This window comes from Bubalus bubalis, chromosome 4 (assembly GCF_019923935.1).
Source record: "Bubalus bubalis isolate 160015118507 breed Murrah chromosome 4, NDDB_SH_1, whole genome shotgun sequence".
NCBI classification, from domain to species: domain Eukaryota; kingdom Metazoa; phylum Chordata; class Mammalia; order Artiodactyla; family Bovidae; genus Bubalus; species Bubalus bubalis.
The window spans coordinates 107,249,579-107,266,758 of NC_059160.1; the positions used below are offsets into that span (position 1 = coordinate 107,249,579).

At 37.9% G+C, this 17,180-nt stretch overlaps 1 long non-coding RNA gene and 1 other non-coding gene across 2 annotated transcripts in view; one reads left to right on the forward strand and one right to left on the reverse strand.

Moving 5' to 3' along the window:
* LOC112584643 overlaps positions 1-17,180 on the reverse strand; it is a 489,459-nt gene that overhangs the window by 419,668 nt on the left and 52,611 nt on the right. The window lies entirely within an intron of this gene.
* On the forward strand, positions 10-140 carry LOC112584817. Its single transcript, XR_003109215.2, has one exon. It is a non-coding gene; the product is annotated as a small nucleolar RNA SNORA18 (small nucleolar RNA).

The following is a 17,180-nucleotide window of genomic DNA, read 5'->3' on the forward strand; positions in this document are numbered from 1 at the left end:
AGGAAGAAGGTTGAGGTCTACCCCTATGGGCTTTTTCTGTAAAACCTACATTGTTGGAAATGCCTCAGAGAGTAACTATGTAGTTTCCTTTACTCATATAACTACCTGTTAGATCTGTGGGAAACAACTTTAAGAGAGAGCTGCCAATTAAACTAGGAAAAACCTAACAACCTTTTTTTTTTTAATCTTGGGTACTGGCATATCACAATGATCTCTGTCAAGTTCCAGCGTGTGATAACTTAAGAATGAATATGATTTGAACTTAATACATTTTTAGAGGGTGCCATTATGAATTAGGCAGATCCATTTTCTGGCCCTAAACATGATCTTCTAGTAAACTGCTTGAGGAAATTGGATCTCCAAATTTACAGGTGGGAAATTTTTAAGTGCATTTCATTGAAGATCAAAGAGGCCCAACTAACACAATTGTGGGCAGATACACATAACAGCTGTGGGTTGAGCAGAATTTCTTTTTGAAAGGGCTATCTTGAAGATTATGACTTTGGAGAAGCTAAGGTGATTGGCAGTGCAAAGAATCAGGATGTGTGGAAATTCCTTAAAAATTTATCTACTTAAATCACTCTGCCTATGTTACACATAATAAAAAGAAAGCCTTTATAGTGTGTGTGTGTGGGGGGGGGGGGGGGGGGCGGGGGGAAAGCAGCAGAGGATCTGAATAGACCTTTTTCCAAAGAAGACATACAGATGGTCAATAGGTACATGAAAAGATGTTCAGCATCACTAATTACCAGGGAAATGCCAATCAAAACCATAATGATATGTCACCTCACTTCACCCCTACTAGAAAAGCTACTATAAAATAGTCAATAAATAAGAGTTGGTGAGGATGTAGAGAAAAGAGAACCCTTGTGTACTGGTGGTGGGAATTTAAATTGGTGCAGCCACTATCAAAAACTATGTAGACGTTTCTCAAAAAATTAAAAAATAGAACGACTGTATGATCAACCAATTCCACTGTTGGGAATTCATTCAAAGAAAACCAAAACACTAATTAGACAAGATATATGCACACTGATGTTTATTTCACAATTATTTTTGATAGCCAAGATATTGAAGCAACCTAAGTATGTCTACCAATAGTTGAATGGATAAAGAAAATACACACAAATATTCATACACACACACACACACACACACACAGAGGAACATTACTCAGTGACAAAAAAATAATAAAATCTTGTAATTTGAAACAAAATGGATGGATCTAGAGGGTATTATGCTAAGTGAAATTAAGTCAGACAAAGACAGACAATACATGATCTTATTTACATGTGGAGGGAAATAACAAAAACACTAAACTCATTGATACAGAGAATAGATTGGTGGTCCAAGAGCAGGGATTAGAGGACAGACAAAATTGATGAAAGGGAGTACAAACCTCTACTTATAAGATAAATAAGTCATAGGGATGTGATATGCAGTATCATCATGGTAGTTAGTTATGCTATATTGCATATTTGAAAATTGCTAAGAGAAAAAAATCTTAAATGTTTTCAACACAAGAAAAAATTATGACTATGGATGATGACAGATGTTCACTAAACTTACTGTGGTGATCATTTTGAAATTTATACAAATATCAAATCCTTATGTTGTACACCTGAAATTAATATAATGTTATATGTCAATTTTAGCTCAATAAAATAAAGATTTATAGCCTAGAGAAGCAAATGGAGATAAAGCCAGGCGCTCTGGGAACATGAGGAATTGTGGAGGGGGAAGTGGCGGAAAGCTTACTAGAAAAAGATATGTGAGTTGAGATTTGAAGGAAACAATCTCATTCAGTTACATGCTCTTTAGAAATTTATTTAATGCAAGAAATGAGCAAGGAGGTGGTCCTAAGATGGCAGAGGAATAGGAAGGGGAGATCACTTTCTCCCCCACAAAGTCATCAAAAGAACATTTAAATGCTGAGTAAATTCCACAAAACAACTTCTGAATGCCGGCAGAGGACATCAGGCACCCAGAAAAGCAGCCCATTGTCTTTGAAAGATGTTTTATCAACGGTGCTGTATAGATGGAGAAGTCTTGAGGCTACTGTAAAAATAAGACTGAAAACCAGACGCAGGAGGCTTAAGTCCAAATCCTGAGAACACCAGAGAACTCCTGACTCAGGGAACATTAATTGACAGGAGCTCATCAAACGCCTCCATACCTACACTGAAACCAAGCACCACCCAAGGGCCAACAAGTTCCAGAGCAAGACATACTATGCAAATTCTCCAGCAACACAGGAACACAGGCCTGAGCTTCAGTATACAGGCTGCCCAAAGTCACTCCAAACCCATTGACATCTCATAACTCATACCGGACACTTCATTGCCCTCAAGAGAGAAAAAATCCAGCTCCACCCACCAGAACACTGAAACAAGCTTCCCTAACCAGGAAACCCTGACAAGCTACCCACACAACCCCACCCATAGCGAGGAAACTCCACAATAAAGAGAACTCCACAAACTGCCAGAATACAAAAAGGCCACCCCAAACACAGCAATATAAACAGGATGAAGAGACAGAGAAATACCCAGCAGGTAAAGGAACAGGATAAATGTCCACCAAACGAAACAAAAGAGGAAGAGATAGGGAATCTACCTGATAAAGAATTCCAAATAATGATAGTGAAAATGATCCAAAATCTTGAAATCAAAATGGAATCAGATAAATAGCCTGGAGACAAGGACTGAGAAGATGCAAGAAAGGTTTAACAAGGGGCTAGAAGAAATAAAAAAGAGTCAGTATATAATGAATAATGCAATAAATGAGATCAAAAACACTCTGGAGGGAACAATTAGTAGAATAATGGAGGCAGAAGATAGGATTAGTGAATTAGAGGATAGAATGGTAGAAATAAATGAATCAGAGAGGAAAAAAGAAAAACGAATTAAAAGAAATGAGGACAATCTCAGAGACCTCCAGGACAATATTAAATGCCCCAACATTCGAATCATAGGAGTCCCAGAAGAAGAAGACAAAAAGAAAGACCATGAGAAAATACTTGAGGAGATAATAGTTGAAAACTTCCCTAAAATGGAGAAGGAAATAATCACCCAAGTCCAAGAAATCCAGAGAGTCCCAAACAGGATAAACCCAAGGCAAAACACCCCAAGACACATATTAATCAAATTAACAAAGAACAAACACAAAGAACAAATATTAAAAGCAGCAAGAAAAAATCAACAAGTAACATACAAGGGGATTCCCATAAGGATAAAAGCTGATCTTTCAATAGAAACTCTTCAGGCCCAAAGAGAATGGCAGGACATACTTAAAGTGATGAAAGAAAACCTACAGCCCATATTACTGTACCCAGCAAGGATCTCATTCAAGTATGAAGGAGAAATCAAAAGCTTTACAGACAAGCAAAAGCTGAGAGAATTCAGCATCACCAAACCAGCTCTCCAACAAATGCTAAGGGATCTTCGCTAGACAGGAAACACAAAAAGGGTGTATAAACTCGAACCCAAAACAATAAAGTAAATAGCAACGGAATCATACTTATCAGTAATTACCTAAAATGTAAATGGGTTGAATGCCCCAACCAAAAGCCAAAGACTGGCTGAATGGATACAAAAACAAGACCCCTATATATGTTGTCTACAAGAGACCCACCTCAAAACAGGGGACACATACAGACTGAAAGTGAAGGGCTGGAAAAAGATATCCATGCAAATAGAGACCAAAAGAAAGCAGGAGTAGCAATACTCATATCAGATAAAATAGACTTTAAAACAAAGGCTGTGAAAAGAGACAAAGAAGGATACTACATAATGATCAAAGGATCAATCCAAGAAGAAGATATAACAATTATAAATATATATGCCCCCAACATAGGAGCACCACAGTATGTAAGAGAAATGTTAACAAGTATGAAAGGGGAAATTAACAATAACACATTAATAATGGGAGACTTTAACACCCCACTCACACCTATGGATAGATCAACTAAACAGAAAATTAACAAGGAAACACAAACTTTAAATGATGCAATAGACCAGTTAGACCTAATTGATATCTATAGGACTTTTCACCCCAAAACAATGAATTTCACCATTTCCTCAAGTGCACACGGAACCTTCTCCAGGACAGATCACATCATGGGCCATGAATCTAGCCTTGGTAAATTCAAAAAAATTGAAATCATTCAAGCATCTCTTCTGACCACAATGCAGTAAGATTAGATCTCAATTACAGGCAAAAAACTATTAAAAATTCAAACATATGGAGGCTGAAAAACACGCTCCTGAATAACCAACAAATCATTGAAGAAATCAAAAAAGAAATCAAAATATGCATAGAAACGAATGAAAATGAAAACACAACAGTCCAAAATCTGTCCAGTTCAGTTCAGTTCAGTCGCTCAGTTGTGTCCGACTCTTTGAGACCCCATGAATTGCAGCATGCCAGGTCTCCCTATCCATCACCAACTCCCGGAGTTCACTCAGACTCACGTCCATCGAGTCAGTGATGCCATCCAGCCATCTCATCCTCTGTCGTCCCCTTCTCCTCCTGCCCCCCATCCCTCCCAGCATCACAGTCTTTTCCAATGAGTCAACACTTTGCATGAGGTGGCCAAAGTACTGGAGTTCCAGCTTTAGCATCATTCCTTCCAAAGAAATCCCAGAGCTGATCTCCTTCAGAATGGACTGGTTGGATCTACTTACAGTCCAAGGGACTCTCAAGAGTCTTCTCCAACACCACAGTTCAAAAGCATCAATTCTTCAGTGCTCAGCTTTCTTCACAGTCCAACTCTAACATCCATACATGACCACAGGAAAAACCATAGCCTTGACTAGATGGACCTTTGTAGGCAAAGTAATGTCTCTGCTTAAAAGCAGTTCTAAGGGGAAGGTTCATAGAAATACAGGCATACCTCAAGAAACAAGAAAAAAGTCAAATAAATAACCTAACTCTACACCTAAAGCAACTAGAAAAGGAAGAAATGAAGAACCCCAGGGTTAGTAGAAGGAAAGAAATCTTAAAACTTAGAGCAGAAATAAATGCAAAAGAAACAAAAGAGACCATAGCAAAAAATCAACAAAACCAAAAGCTGATTCTTTGAAAGAATAAATAAAATTGACAAACCATTAGCCAGACTCATCAAGAAACAAAGGGAGAAAAATCAAATCAATAAAATTAGAAATGAAAATGGAGAGATCACAACAGACAACACAGAAATACAAAGGATCATAAGAGACTACTATCAACAATTACATGCCAATAAAATGGACAACGTGGAAGAAATGGACAAATTCTTAGAAAAGTACAACTTTCCAAAACTCGACCAGGAAGAAATAGAAAATCTTAACAGACCCATCACAAGCACGGAAATTGAAACTGTAATCAAAAATCTTCCAGCAAACAAAAGCCCAGGTCCAGACGGCTTCACAGCTGAATTCTACCAAAAATTTAGAGAAGAGCTAACACCTATCCTGCTCAAACTCTTCCAGAAAATTGCAGAGGATGGTAAACTTCCAAACTCATTCTATGAGGCCACCATCACCCTAATACCAAAACCTGACAAAGATCCCACAAAAAAAGAAAACTACAGGCCAATATCACTGATGAACATAGATGCAAAAATCCTTAACAAAATTCTAGCAATCAGAATCCAACAACACATTAAAAAGATCATACACCATGACCAAGTGGGCTTTATCCCAGGGATGCAAGGATGCTTCAATATCCACAAATCAATCAAGGTAACACACCACATTAACAAATTGAAAAATAAAAACCATATGATTATCTCAATAGATGCAGAGAAAGCCTTTGACAAACTTCAACATCCATTTATGATAAAAACTCTCCAGAAAGCAGGAATAGAAGGAACATACCTCAACATAATAAAAGCTATATATGACAAACCCGCAGCAAACATTATCCTCAATGGTGAAAAATTGAAAGCATTTCCTCTAAAGTCAGGAACAAGACAAGGGTGCCCACTTTCACCATTACTATTCAACATAGTTTTGGAAGTTTTGGCCACAGCAATCAGAGCAGAAAAAGAAATACAAGGAATCCAAATTGGAAAAGAAGAAGTAAAGCTCTCACTGTTTGCAGATGACATGATCCTCTACATAGAAAACCCTAAAGACTCCACCAGAAAATTACTAGACCTAATCAATGACTATAGTAAAGTTGCAGGATATAAAATCAACACACAGAAATCCCTTGCATTCCTATACACTAATAATGAGAAAACAGAAAGAGAAATTAAGGAAACAATTCCATTCACCATTGCAACGGAAAGAATAAAATACTTAGGAATATATCTACCTAAAGAAACTAAAGACCTATATATAGAAAACTATAAAACACTGGTGAAAGAAATCAAAGAGGACACTAATAGACGGAGAAATATGTTCATGGATTGGAAGAATCAATATAGTGAAAATGAGTATACTACCCAAAGCAATTTATAGATTCAATGCAATCCCTATCAAGCTACCAACATATTCTTCACAGAGCTAGAACAAATAATTTCACAATTTGTATGGAAATACAAAAAACCTCGAATAGCCAAAGCGATCTTGAGAAAGAAGAATGGAACTGGAGGAATCAACCTACCTGACTTCAGGCTCTACTACAAAGCCACAGTTATTAAGACAGTATGGTGCTGGCACAAAGACAGAAATATAGATCAATGAACAAAATAGAAAGCCCAGAGATAAATCCACGCACATATGGACACCTTATCTTTGACAAAGGAGGCAAGAATATACAATGGATTAAAGACAATCTCTTTAACAAGTGGTGCTGGGAAAACTGGTCAACCACTTGTAAAAGAATGAAACTAGAACATTTTCTAACACCATACACAAAAATAAACTCAAAATGGATTAAAGATCTCAATGTAAGACCAGAAACTATAAAACTCCTAGAGGAAAACATAGGCAAAACACTCTCTGACATACATCACAGCAGGATCTTCTATGACCCACCCCCCAGAATATTGGAAAGAAAAGCAAAAATAAACAAATGGGACCTAATTAACCTTAAAAGCTTCTGCACATCAAAGGAAACTATTAGCAAGGTGAAAAGACAGCCTTCAGAATGGGAGAAGATAATAGCAAATGAAGCAACTGACAAACAACTAATCTCGAGAATATACAAGCAACTCCTACAGCTCAACTCCACAAAAAGAAATGACCCAATCAAAAAATGGGCCAAAGAACTAAATAGACACTTCTCCAAAGAAGACATACAGATGGCTAACAAACACATGAAAAGATGCTCAACATCACTCATTATCAGAGAAATGCAAATCAAAACCACTATGAGGTACCATTTCACACCAGTCAGAATGGCTGCGATCCAAAAGTCTACAAGTAATAAATGCTGGAGAGGGTGTGGAGAAAAGGGAACCCTCTTACACTGTTGGTGGGAATGCAAACTAGTACAGCCACTATGGACAACAGTGTGGAGATTCCTTAAAAAACTGGAAATAGACCTGCCTTATGATCCAGCAATCCCACTGTTGGGCATACACACTGAGGAAACCAGAAGGGAAAGAGACACGTGTACCCCAATGTTCATCGCAGCACTGTTTATAATAGCCAGGACATGGAAGCAACCTAGATGTCCATCAGCAGATGAATGGATAAGAAAGCTGAGGTACATATACACAATGGAGTATTACTCAGCCATTAAAAAGAATACATTTGAATCAGTTCTAATGAGGTGGATGAAACTGGAGCCTATTATACAGAGTGAAGTAAGCCAGAAAGAAAAACACCAATACAGTATACTCACGCATATATATGGAATTTAGAAAGATGGTAACAATAACCCTGTGTACAAGACAGCAAAAGAGACACTGATGTATAGAACAGTCTTATGGACTCTGTGGGAGAGGGAGAGGGTGGGAAGATTTTGGAGAATGGCATTGAAACATGTAAAATATCATGTATGAAATGAGATGCCAATCCAGGTTCGATGCACGATACTGGATGCTTGGGGCTGGTGCACTGGGACGACCCAGAGGGATGGTATGGGGAGGGAGGAGGGAGGAGGGTTCTGGATGGGGAACACATGTATACCTGTGGCGGATTCATTTTGATATTCAGCAAAACTAATACAATTATGTAAAATTTAAAAATAAAATAAAAAAGAAACAAAGGGAGAAAAATCAAATCAATAAAATTAGAAATGAAAAAGGAGAGATCACAACAGACAATGCAGAAATACAAAGGATCATAAGAGACTACTCTCAGCAATTATATGCCAATAAAATGGACAACTTGGAAGAAATGGTCAAATTCTTAGAAAAGTACAACTTTCCAAAATTGAACCAGGAAGAAATAGAAAATCTTAACAAACCCCTCACAAGCACAAAAATTGAAACTGTAATCAGAAATCTTCCAGCAAACAAAAGCCCGGTTCCAGATGGCTTCACAGCTTAATTGTACCAAAAATTTAGAGCAGAGCTAACACCTATCCTCGGACAAGGCAATGGCACCCCACTCCAGTACTTTTGCCTGGAAGATCCCATGGGTGCAGGAGCCCTGGTAGGCTGCGGTCCATGGGGTCGCTACAGTCGGACATGACTGAGCGACTTCACTTTCACTTTTCACTTTCCTGCATTGGAGAAGGAAATGGCAACCCACTCCAGTGTTCTTGCCTGGAGAATCCCAGGGACGGGGGAGCCTGGTAGGCTGCCGTCTATGGGGTCGCACACAGTCGGACATGACTGAAGCGACTTAGCAGCAACAGCAGCAACACCTGTCCTACTCAAACTCTTCCAGAAAATGGCAGAGGAAGGTAAACTTCCAAACTCATTCTATGAGGCCACTCACCCTAATACCAAAACCTGACAAAGATCCCACAAAAAAAGAAAACTACAGGCCAATATCACTGATGAACATAGATGCAAAAATCCTTAACAAAATTCTAGCAATCAGAATCCAACAACACATTAAAAAGATCATACACCACGACCAAGTGGGCTTTATCCCAGGGATGCAAGGATTCTTCAATATCTGCAAATCAATCAACATAATACACCACATTAACAAATTGAAAAATAAAAGCCATATGATTATCTCAATAGATACAAAGAAAGCCTTTGACAAAATTCAACATCCATTTATGGTAAAAACTCTCCAGAAAGCAGGAATAGAAGGAACATACCTCAACATAATAAAAGCTATATATGACAAACCCACAGCAAGCATTATCCTCAATGATGAAAAATTGAAAGCATTTCCCCTAAAGTCAGGAACAAGACAAGGGTGCCCACTTTCACCACTACTATTTAAAATAGTTTTGGAAGTTTTGGCCACAGCAATCAGAGCAGAAAAAGAAATACAAGGAATCCAAATTGGAAAAGAAGAAGTAAAACGCTCACTGTTTGCAGATGACATGATCCTATACATAGAAAACCCTAAAGACGCCACCAGAAAATTACTAGAGCTAATCAGTGAATATGGTAAAGTTGCAGGAGATAAAATCAACACACAGAAATCCCTTGCATTCCTATACACTAATAATGAGAAAATAGAAAGAGAAATTAAGGAAACAATTCCATTCACCATTGCAATGAAAAGAATAAAATACTTAGGAATGTATCTACCTAAAGAAACTAGAGACCTATATATAGAAAACTATAAAGCACTGGTGAAAGAAATCAAAGAGGACACTAATAGATGGAGAAATATACCATGTTCATGGATTGGAAAATCAGTATAGTGAAAACGAGTATACTACCCAAAGCAATCTATAGATTCAATGCAATCCCTATAAAGCTACCAACGTATTCTTCACAGAGCTAGAACAAATAATTTCACAATTTGTATGGAAATACAAAAAATCTCAAATAGCCAAAGCGATCTTGAGAAAGAAGAATGGAACTGGAGGAATCAACCTACCTGATTTCAGGCTCTACTACAAAGCCAAAGTCATCAAGACAGTATGGTACTGGCACAAAGACAGAAATATAGATCAATGGAACAAAATAGAAAGCCTAGAGATTAATCCACGCACATATGGACACCTTATCTTTGACAAAGGAGGCAAGAATATACAATGGATTAAAGACAATCTCTTTAACAAGTGGTGCGGGGAAAACTGGTCAACCACTTGTAAAAGAATGAAACTAGAACATTTTCTAACTTTTTATTCTAAAAATAAACTCAAAATGGATTAAAGATCTAAATGTAAAACCAGAAACTATAAAACTCCTAGAGGAGAACATAGGCAAAACACTCTCCAACATACTTCACAGCAGGATCCTTTTTGACCCACCTTCCAGAATATTGGAAAGAAAAGCAAAAATAAACAAATGGGACCTAATTAACCTTAAAAGCTTATGCACAACAAAGGAAACTCTAAGTAAGGTGAAAAGACAGCCTTCAGAATGGGAGAAAATAATAGTAAATGAAACAAATGACAAATAATTAATCTCAAAAATATACAAGCAACTCCTGCAGCTCAATTCCAGAAAAATAAATGACCCAATCAAAAAATGGGCCAAAGAACTAAACAGACATTTTTCCAAAGAAGACATACAGATGGCTAACAAACACATGAAAAGATGCTCAACATCACTCATGATCAGAGAAATGCAAATCAAAACCACAATGAGGTACCATTCACTCCAGTCAGAATGGCTGTGATCCAAAAGTCTACAAGCAATAAATGCTGGAGAGGGTGTGGAGAAAAGAGAACCCTCTTACACTGTTGGTGGGAATGCAAACTAGTACAGCAACTATGGACAACAGTGTGGAGATTCCTTAAAAAACTGGAAATAGAACTGCCTTATGACCCAGCAATCCCACTGCTGGGCATGCACACCGAGGAAACCAGAATTGAAAGAGACACGTGTACCCCAATGTTCATCGTAGCATTGTTTATAATAGCCAGGACATGAAAGCAACCTAGAAGTCCATCAGCAGATCAATGGATAAGAAAGCAGTGGTACATATACACAATGGAGTATTACTCAGCCATTAAAAAGAATACATTTGAATCAGTTCTAATGAGGTGGATGAAACTGGAGCCTATTATACAGAGTGAAGTAAGCCAGAAAGAAAAACACCAATACAGTATACTAACGCATATATATGGAATTTAGAAAGATGGTAACGATAACCCTGTATATGAGACAGCAAAAGAGACACAGATGTATAGAACAGTCTTTTGGACTCTGTGGGAGAAGGCGAGGGTGGGAAGATTTTGGAGAATGGCATTGAAACATGTATTATATCATATAAGAAACGAATCACCAGTCCAGGTTTGATGCAGGATACAGAATGCTTGGGGCTGGTGCACTGGGATGACCCAGAGGGATGGTATAGGGAGGGAGATGGGAGGGGGGTTCAGGATGGGGAACATGTGTACACCCGTGGCAGATTCATGTTGATGTATGGCAAAACCAATACAATATTGTAAAGTAATTAGCCTCCAATTAAAATAAATAAATTTATATTAAAAAAAGAAATGAGGCAAACAGAGAAACAGCTGAAACAAGTGATTTAAGGCAGATATTTCTATAACTAATACAAATACTGTGGACCTTCATGGAAAGATTATTTCAAATTCTCTCTCCTGTAAACATTCCGTACATTTATCAATGGTTTTATATTTATTAAATTATTTTTCCCAGTAGACAGAGTTTGTGGAGAGCAGAAACTGCCATATTCATAGTGCCATCAATATCCATCGCTTTGGCCCATATACAAGACCTATTTTATAAATATATGTTGAATGACTACTTCAGGCTACAAGGAAAACGAAGTTTTGTAGCCTATGTAAACATTCCCCATTTAAAGGAGCCTAAGAGATAATATTTTAAAATGGGAAAGAGTGCAAGATGCCATTACTACTCTGGCTCTATTACCTCTCATTTTGAGTACCTGTCAGTATCACAGAATGAAACCAAACCTTCGTGTTAAGTCTCAGTCACTCAAGTATATATTGAAGACAATAGCACCAAACTTTATATAATTAAAGGTTCTAGAAGCTCATGCCTTTTGCTTTTTTGTAGTTCTTGTCAAAGACAATAATAGCATTGTTTCTCAGATTGTCTCATTCTTAACATCGTCAGTCCCACAAGGGTCAAAAGCACATGTAACGAAAATTAAACTACCCAGAAAAATCTCAATAAGGCTCAGTTTCATTGTACTGGACATTTGGGATTCAACAGATACATGAGATGTGGTCAGCTCTGTCTGAAAACTGCATTGGAAGGCATGCATATTAAAACAACTCACTGTGACACAGTGTGATTTGGTGAATTCTCTAAGAGCACGACACAACAGACCTATCTTTTCACTCCACATCCCACTTGCCTGTGAAATACCATTCTGCCAGAAATCCTGAAGCTTTGTTGTACTAGGTAAACTTACCTACTTGGCTACAATTATTTCAATCAAAGGCAGAGATCAGACCCAGAGGAGGTTACCCATTGGATGGCAAGCAGAGAGAGACTTTTTCCTAAGAATACAGATTGAGTGAAATAAATATAAAAGTCTGGGAGCTGAGTGCTGTCAGTGAAATACTAGAATAAAACTCCACTTTCATTAGGGCTGCTTCCCCAGAGTTGCTGCCGCTAGTCCCAGAGTTACGCTGGTTTCTTCCTTTCCTGGGATTCCATGGGGACTAAATATCAGGAATCTGGAGGCAGATGGCCTGGTTTTGGATCTGAGTTCTTTCACTTATTCACTGTATGACCATCAGCAAGTTACTTTGCCCCTCAGTGCTAATTTTTTCTGTGGCAAATAAGATACTATTGCAATGGACCTTATAGGATTGCTGAGTGCTGGGTAGCAGACAGTCTGTGATAGATAGACTTCTAAAACGGTACCACATGATCTTCACCTCCTGTATTCACAACCATGTGTCATTCCCTTCTCTTGCATGTGAGATAACCTTGCTTTTAACTAATAGAATATCACAAGAATAGCAGGATGCCACTTCCATGATTAAGTTACAAATAATTGTGATTTCTGTCTTGCTACAAGACTCTCTCTTGGTTAGCATTGATGAAGCAACTGCCATTCTGGAGAAGACTGAACAGCAAGATGCTGAGGGCCTCAGTCCAATAGCCCTCAAGGAACTGAAAGTTTGGAACTGAACTTACAAGTGAATCCTCCCCCATTCAAGCATAAAGGTAATAGTGCCAATCCTGAGCTGATATCTTAATTACAGTCTTTTGAAAAGCCATGAAGTAGAAGACCCAGGCAAGCTACACCCAGGTTTCTGTCCTCACAGAAATTGTGATACAGAAAATACGTATTGTTTTAAGCCTCTAGCAGGAGGCATAAGAGATACAGGCTTGATCCCTGGGTCAGGAAGACCCCCTGGAGGAGGGCATGGCAACCCATTCCAGTATTCTTTCCTGGAGAATCCCATGGAGAGAGGAGCCTGGTGGGCTACAGTCTCTAGGGTCACAAAGAGTTGAGCAATCCCACTGCTGGGCATACACACTGAGGAAACCAGAAGGGAAAGAGACACGTGTACCCCAGTGTTCATCGCAGCACTGTTTATAATAGCCAGGACATGGAAGCAACCTAGATGCCCATCAGCAGATGAATGGATAAGAAAGCTATGGTACATATACACAATGGAGTATTACTCAGCCATTAAAAAGAACACATTTGAATCAGTTCTATGAGGTGGATGAAACTGGAGCCTATTATACAGAGTGAAGTAAGCCAGAAGGAAAAACACCAATACACTATACTAACGCATATATATGGAATTTAGAAAGATGGTAACAATAACCCTGTGTACGAGACAGCAAAAGAGACACTGATGTATAGATCAGTCTTATGGACTCTGTGAGAGAGGGAGAGGGTGGGAAGATATGGGAGAATGGCATTGAAACATGTAAAATATCATGTATGAAACGAGATGCCAGTCCAGGTTCGATGCACGATACTGGATGCTTGGGGCTAGTGCACTGGGACGACCCAGAGGGATGGTATGGGGAGGGAGGAGGGAGGAGGGTTCAGGATGGGGAACATGTATATACCTGTGGTGGATTCATTTCGATATTTGGCAAAACTAATACAATTTTGTAAAGTTTAAAATAAAATAAAATTAAAAAAAAAAAGAGTTGGACATGACTGAAGTGACTTTTAGTATTCAAGCCTCTAAATTTGGGACTAATTTGTTACACAGTGATAGATTGCTAATATAAATGGTTATGTAAGTGAAGGATATTTTGTCTTTTTTCCCCCTTGAATCTCTTCCCATTTAATCTGACTATATTTTTGTACACAACTGAGATATGGATAAGGGAGGTATTATTTCTGCCTGAGTGCAAAAGTAGGCAACAAAGAAGAGAACACGTGTATAGAGATTTATAAGTGGCTAGAATTTTACCAAATAAAGCAATTTACTTTATTTACCAAATAAAGTAAAAACTAAATTTTACTTTATTTATAAGTGGCCAGAATTTTCCAAAAGGAAAGCTAGGAACTGTAAGCAGAAGAAATAAAATGATCAAAAGCTAAAAGTAGTAAGCTTTTCAACATTTTATTCCTAAAATTATTATTTAGGAGATAATATATGACCCACAGTGGCAAGACTTGGGGGAAAGCATCAGAATACACTGAAAAGGTCAGTTCAAAATAGGATTTGAAACAGGACAGGTTAGAAATAGGACACATTAAGGAGCTCAAATGTTTTTTATGGCCACGAGAAACTGAACTAAAGATTTAGTAATAAAAATAGAAGAAAAGGATTGCTCAGGAAAAGACATTCTAAGGTAGAATTAGGAGGGCTTGCTTTTGATTTGATGTATTGAATTGGTAACGGGTGGGAGGGAAAATAGAAAGCAAAATGAGAGAAATAATGATGTGGAAACCTGGGAAATACCAACAGTTAAGAACACATTCAAGATCATATGTTGAGGATGCTGAACGTAAACCTATATGAGACACAGAAGTAGCAGTTGCTTGAGGAAAGTCACCAGTATAAACTCTATGCATGTCGAAAGGCAGAATTTTAAGAAAAGATCATTAGATGCTGGAACCAGGGCAGAGTTGCTGACCACTGAGGGCAATTTCAAAAGGCAGGTATATTCAGATTACTGTATGTTGAGGAATGACCAAGGGGCTGAACTGGGCAACAGAGATGGTGAATTTGATCTTTTTTTGAAAGGGTAAGAAGAAGGAAAGTAAACTTGTGAACCAATGTAAGTTAAGGGTGTTTTTTTTTTTTTTTAATTTATTTTGTATAATTTTGTGTTATATGAAAGAGTCAGTCATGGTCAGAATCTGAAGAGCAGTCAATACAAAGAAAATGGAAGATGTTATAGAAAGAGGGAGTCAATAACGGGGCAAAGCCACAAAAGAGATGGGAGTGGATGAAAAGATCATTTTCTCAGACTGGACTAATGGAGTAAAAACTGGAAAGGTATAATTTGGAGAAAATTTGAACAAGTCTCTTTTATTTGATCAAGATTAAAAGGTCATCTTTTTGACAGTGAAGACTCAAGGATGGATTGAAGAGCTTAAGGAAAATGGTAATGGTTTATGTCAGAAACAGGAAAGGGAATTGTAAAAGGATAAAGTTGCCAAGCAAAAGTATTTTTTAAAAGGGCAAAAGAAGAAGTGAATAGAAGCATATTATTTTAGTAGGGTTAGAAGGGAAAGCTTATCAGATTTACAGCTGAAATTAGACAGCTGCAAAAGAGCAGACACCTCTAAAATATAAGAATGTCAAAAAAATGTTTAAAAGCCACATATTCTTATTCCTAAACACCTTCAAATGCAAGGCACTTCATCAATTAACTGACAGTATTATGGGATTAAAAAAATTGAATTGTGACTGGCAACATTCTTTTGTAATCAAAGACTCATCTAGATTCTGGAAGTATTAAAGTATTAAAATATACTTGAGGAAGTGTATTCATCTCCTTAAGGAGACAGGTCTTTTCTTTGAATCTGTTTATATTCTCAGCAGATCCACAACACTCAGAGTAGGATCTTCCTAAATTTATAATGATACATACATTATTCCTGATTTATAATTTTTCCTTCTAATGAGATAAAGTCATGAATGTAACTATCAATGAGTAGAATGAAAAATAAAAAGTTGTCACTTCTCCTAAGATGGTGTGACAAATGAATGTTTCTAAAAAAGGTTCATTTGGACTCTAACAACTTGAGATTTGTGACCAAGTAATTATAGCATTAAAAGAAAGAAAGTTCATTTTTCACAACACATAGAGAAAGACTTAACTAATCAAGAAACTAAATATAACGGCAAGGAAAACACTTTACCTGAGTAGGCAAAAGCTATTTTAAAGTATGTTAGAGGCAATAAAGACTATGAAAACATTATGTTCTAATTACAAATCCATGGTATCTTTTCTTAAGACCATTCCTGAGGTGTTGCTGTGGGATAACTTTGAGGTTCTAGATGCTAGTAACAAAGGAGCATTTAAACATAAAACATAATTTCCTTCAAGATTTCTGTGACTGAGTCTGCTCTTAATATTTCAGAGGCTCTTCACCAGGATTATTCTGCATTAGTCAGAAGGTGAGTTCTGTTGAAACAGCTCGGTGTTCTAAATAAACCCCTGTCCCAGCTCTTCATCAAAGCGTCTGATCCAGTCTCTCATGTCTGCCTGATAACTCTGGTATAGACTTGTGAGCACATACCTAGATTCTGCCCGGTCCTTCGAAATAATGCCCAGGTGGTAAAGCATATGCCTGCAATGCAGGAGACTCAGGTTCAACCCTGTGTATGGAAGATCCCCTGGAGGGGGGCATGGCAACCCTCTCTAGTATTCTTGCCTGGAGAATCCCACAGACAGAGGAGCCTGGACGGCTACAGCCTATGGGGTCACAAAGAGTTAGACACGACTGAGTGACTAACACTTTCAATACTTTTCTCATTAGACTATCTGTCTTAAGTCTCATTTTCAGATTTGTTCCCTCAAAGCTGTCTTTTAGATTCCACTGGCTATCATGGTCTAGGGCCTTCAGGTCAGTCTTGTGTATGTGTCCTGGCTACAATGGGGCTCAGACAATGCCTCTGGGTCTTGTTAGACTCTGACCTCCATGAAAGCAAACACAGTGGCTAATGTGTGTGAGAAACTCAATTAATAATTAACAAATAAATCTAGTCCAGACACAGCAACCGCAGTATCTGCTTCTGCGGGGAAGAAATTCAAACAAGTTCCCCTCTTCTAGACTTTGTCCCCTGGT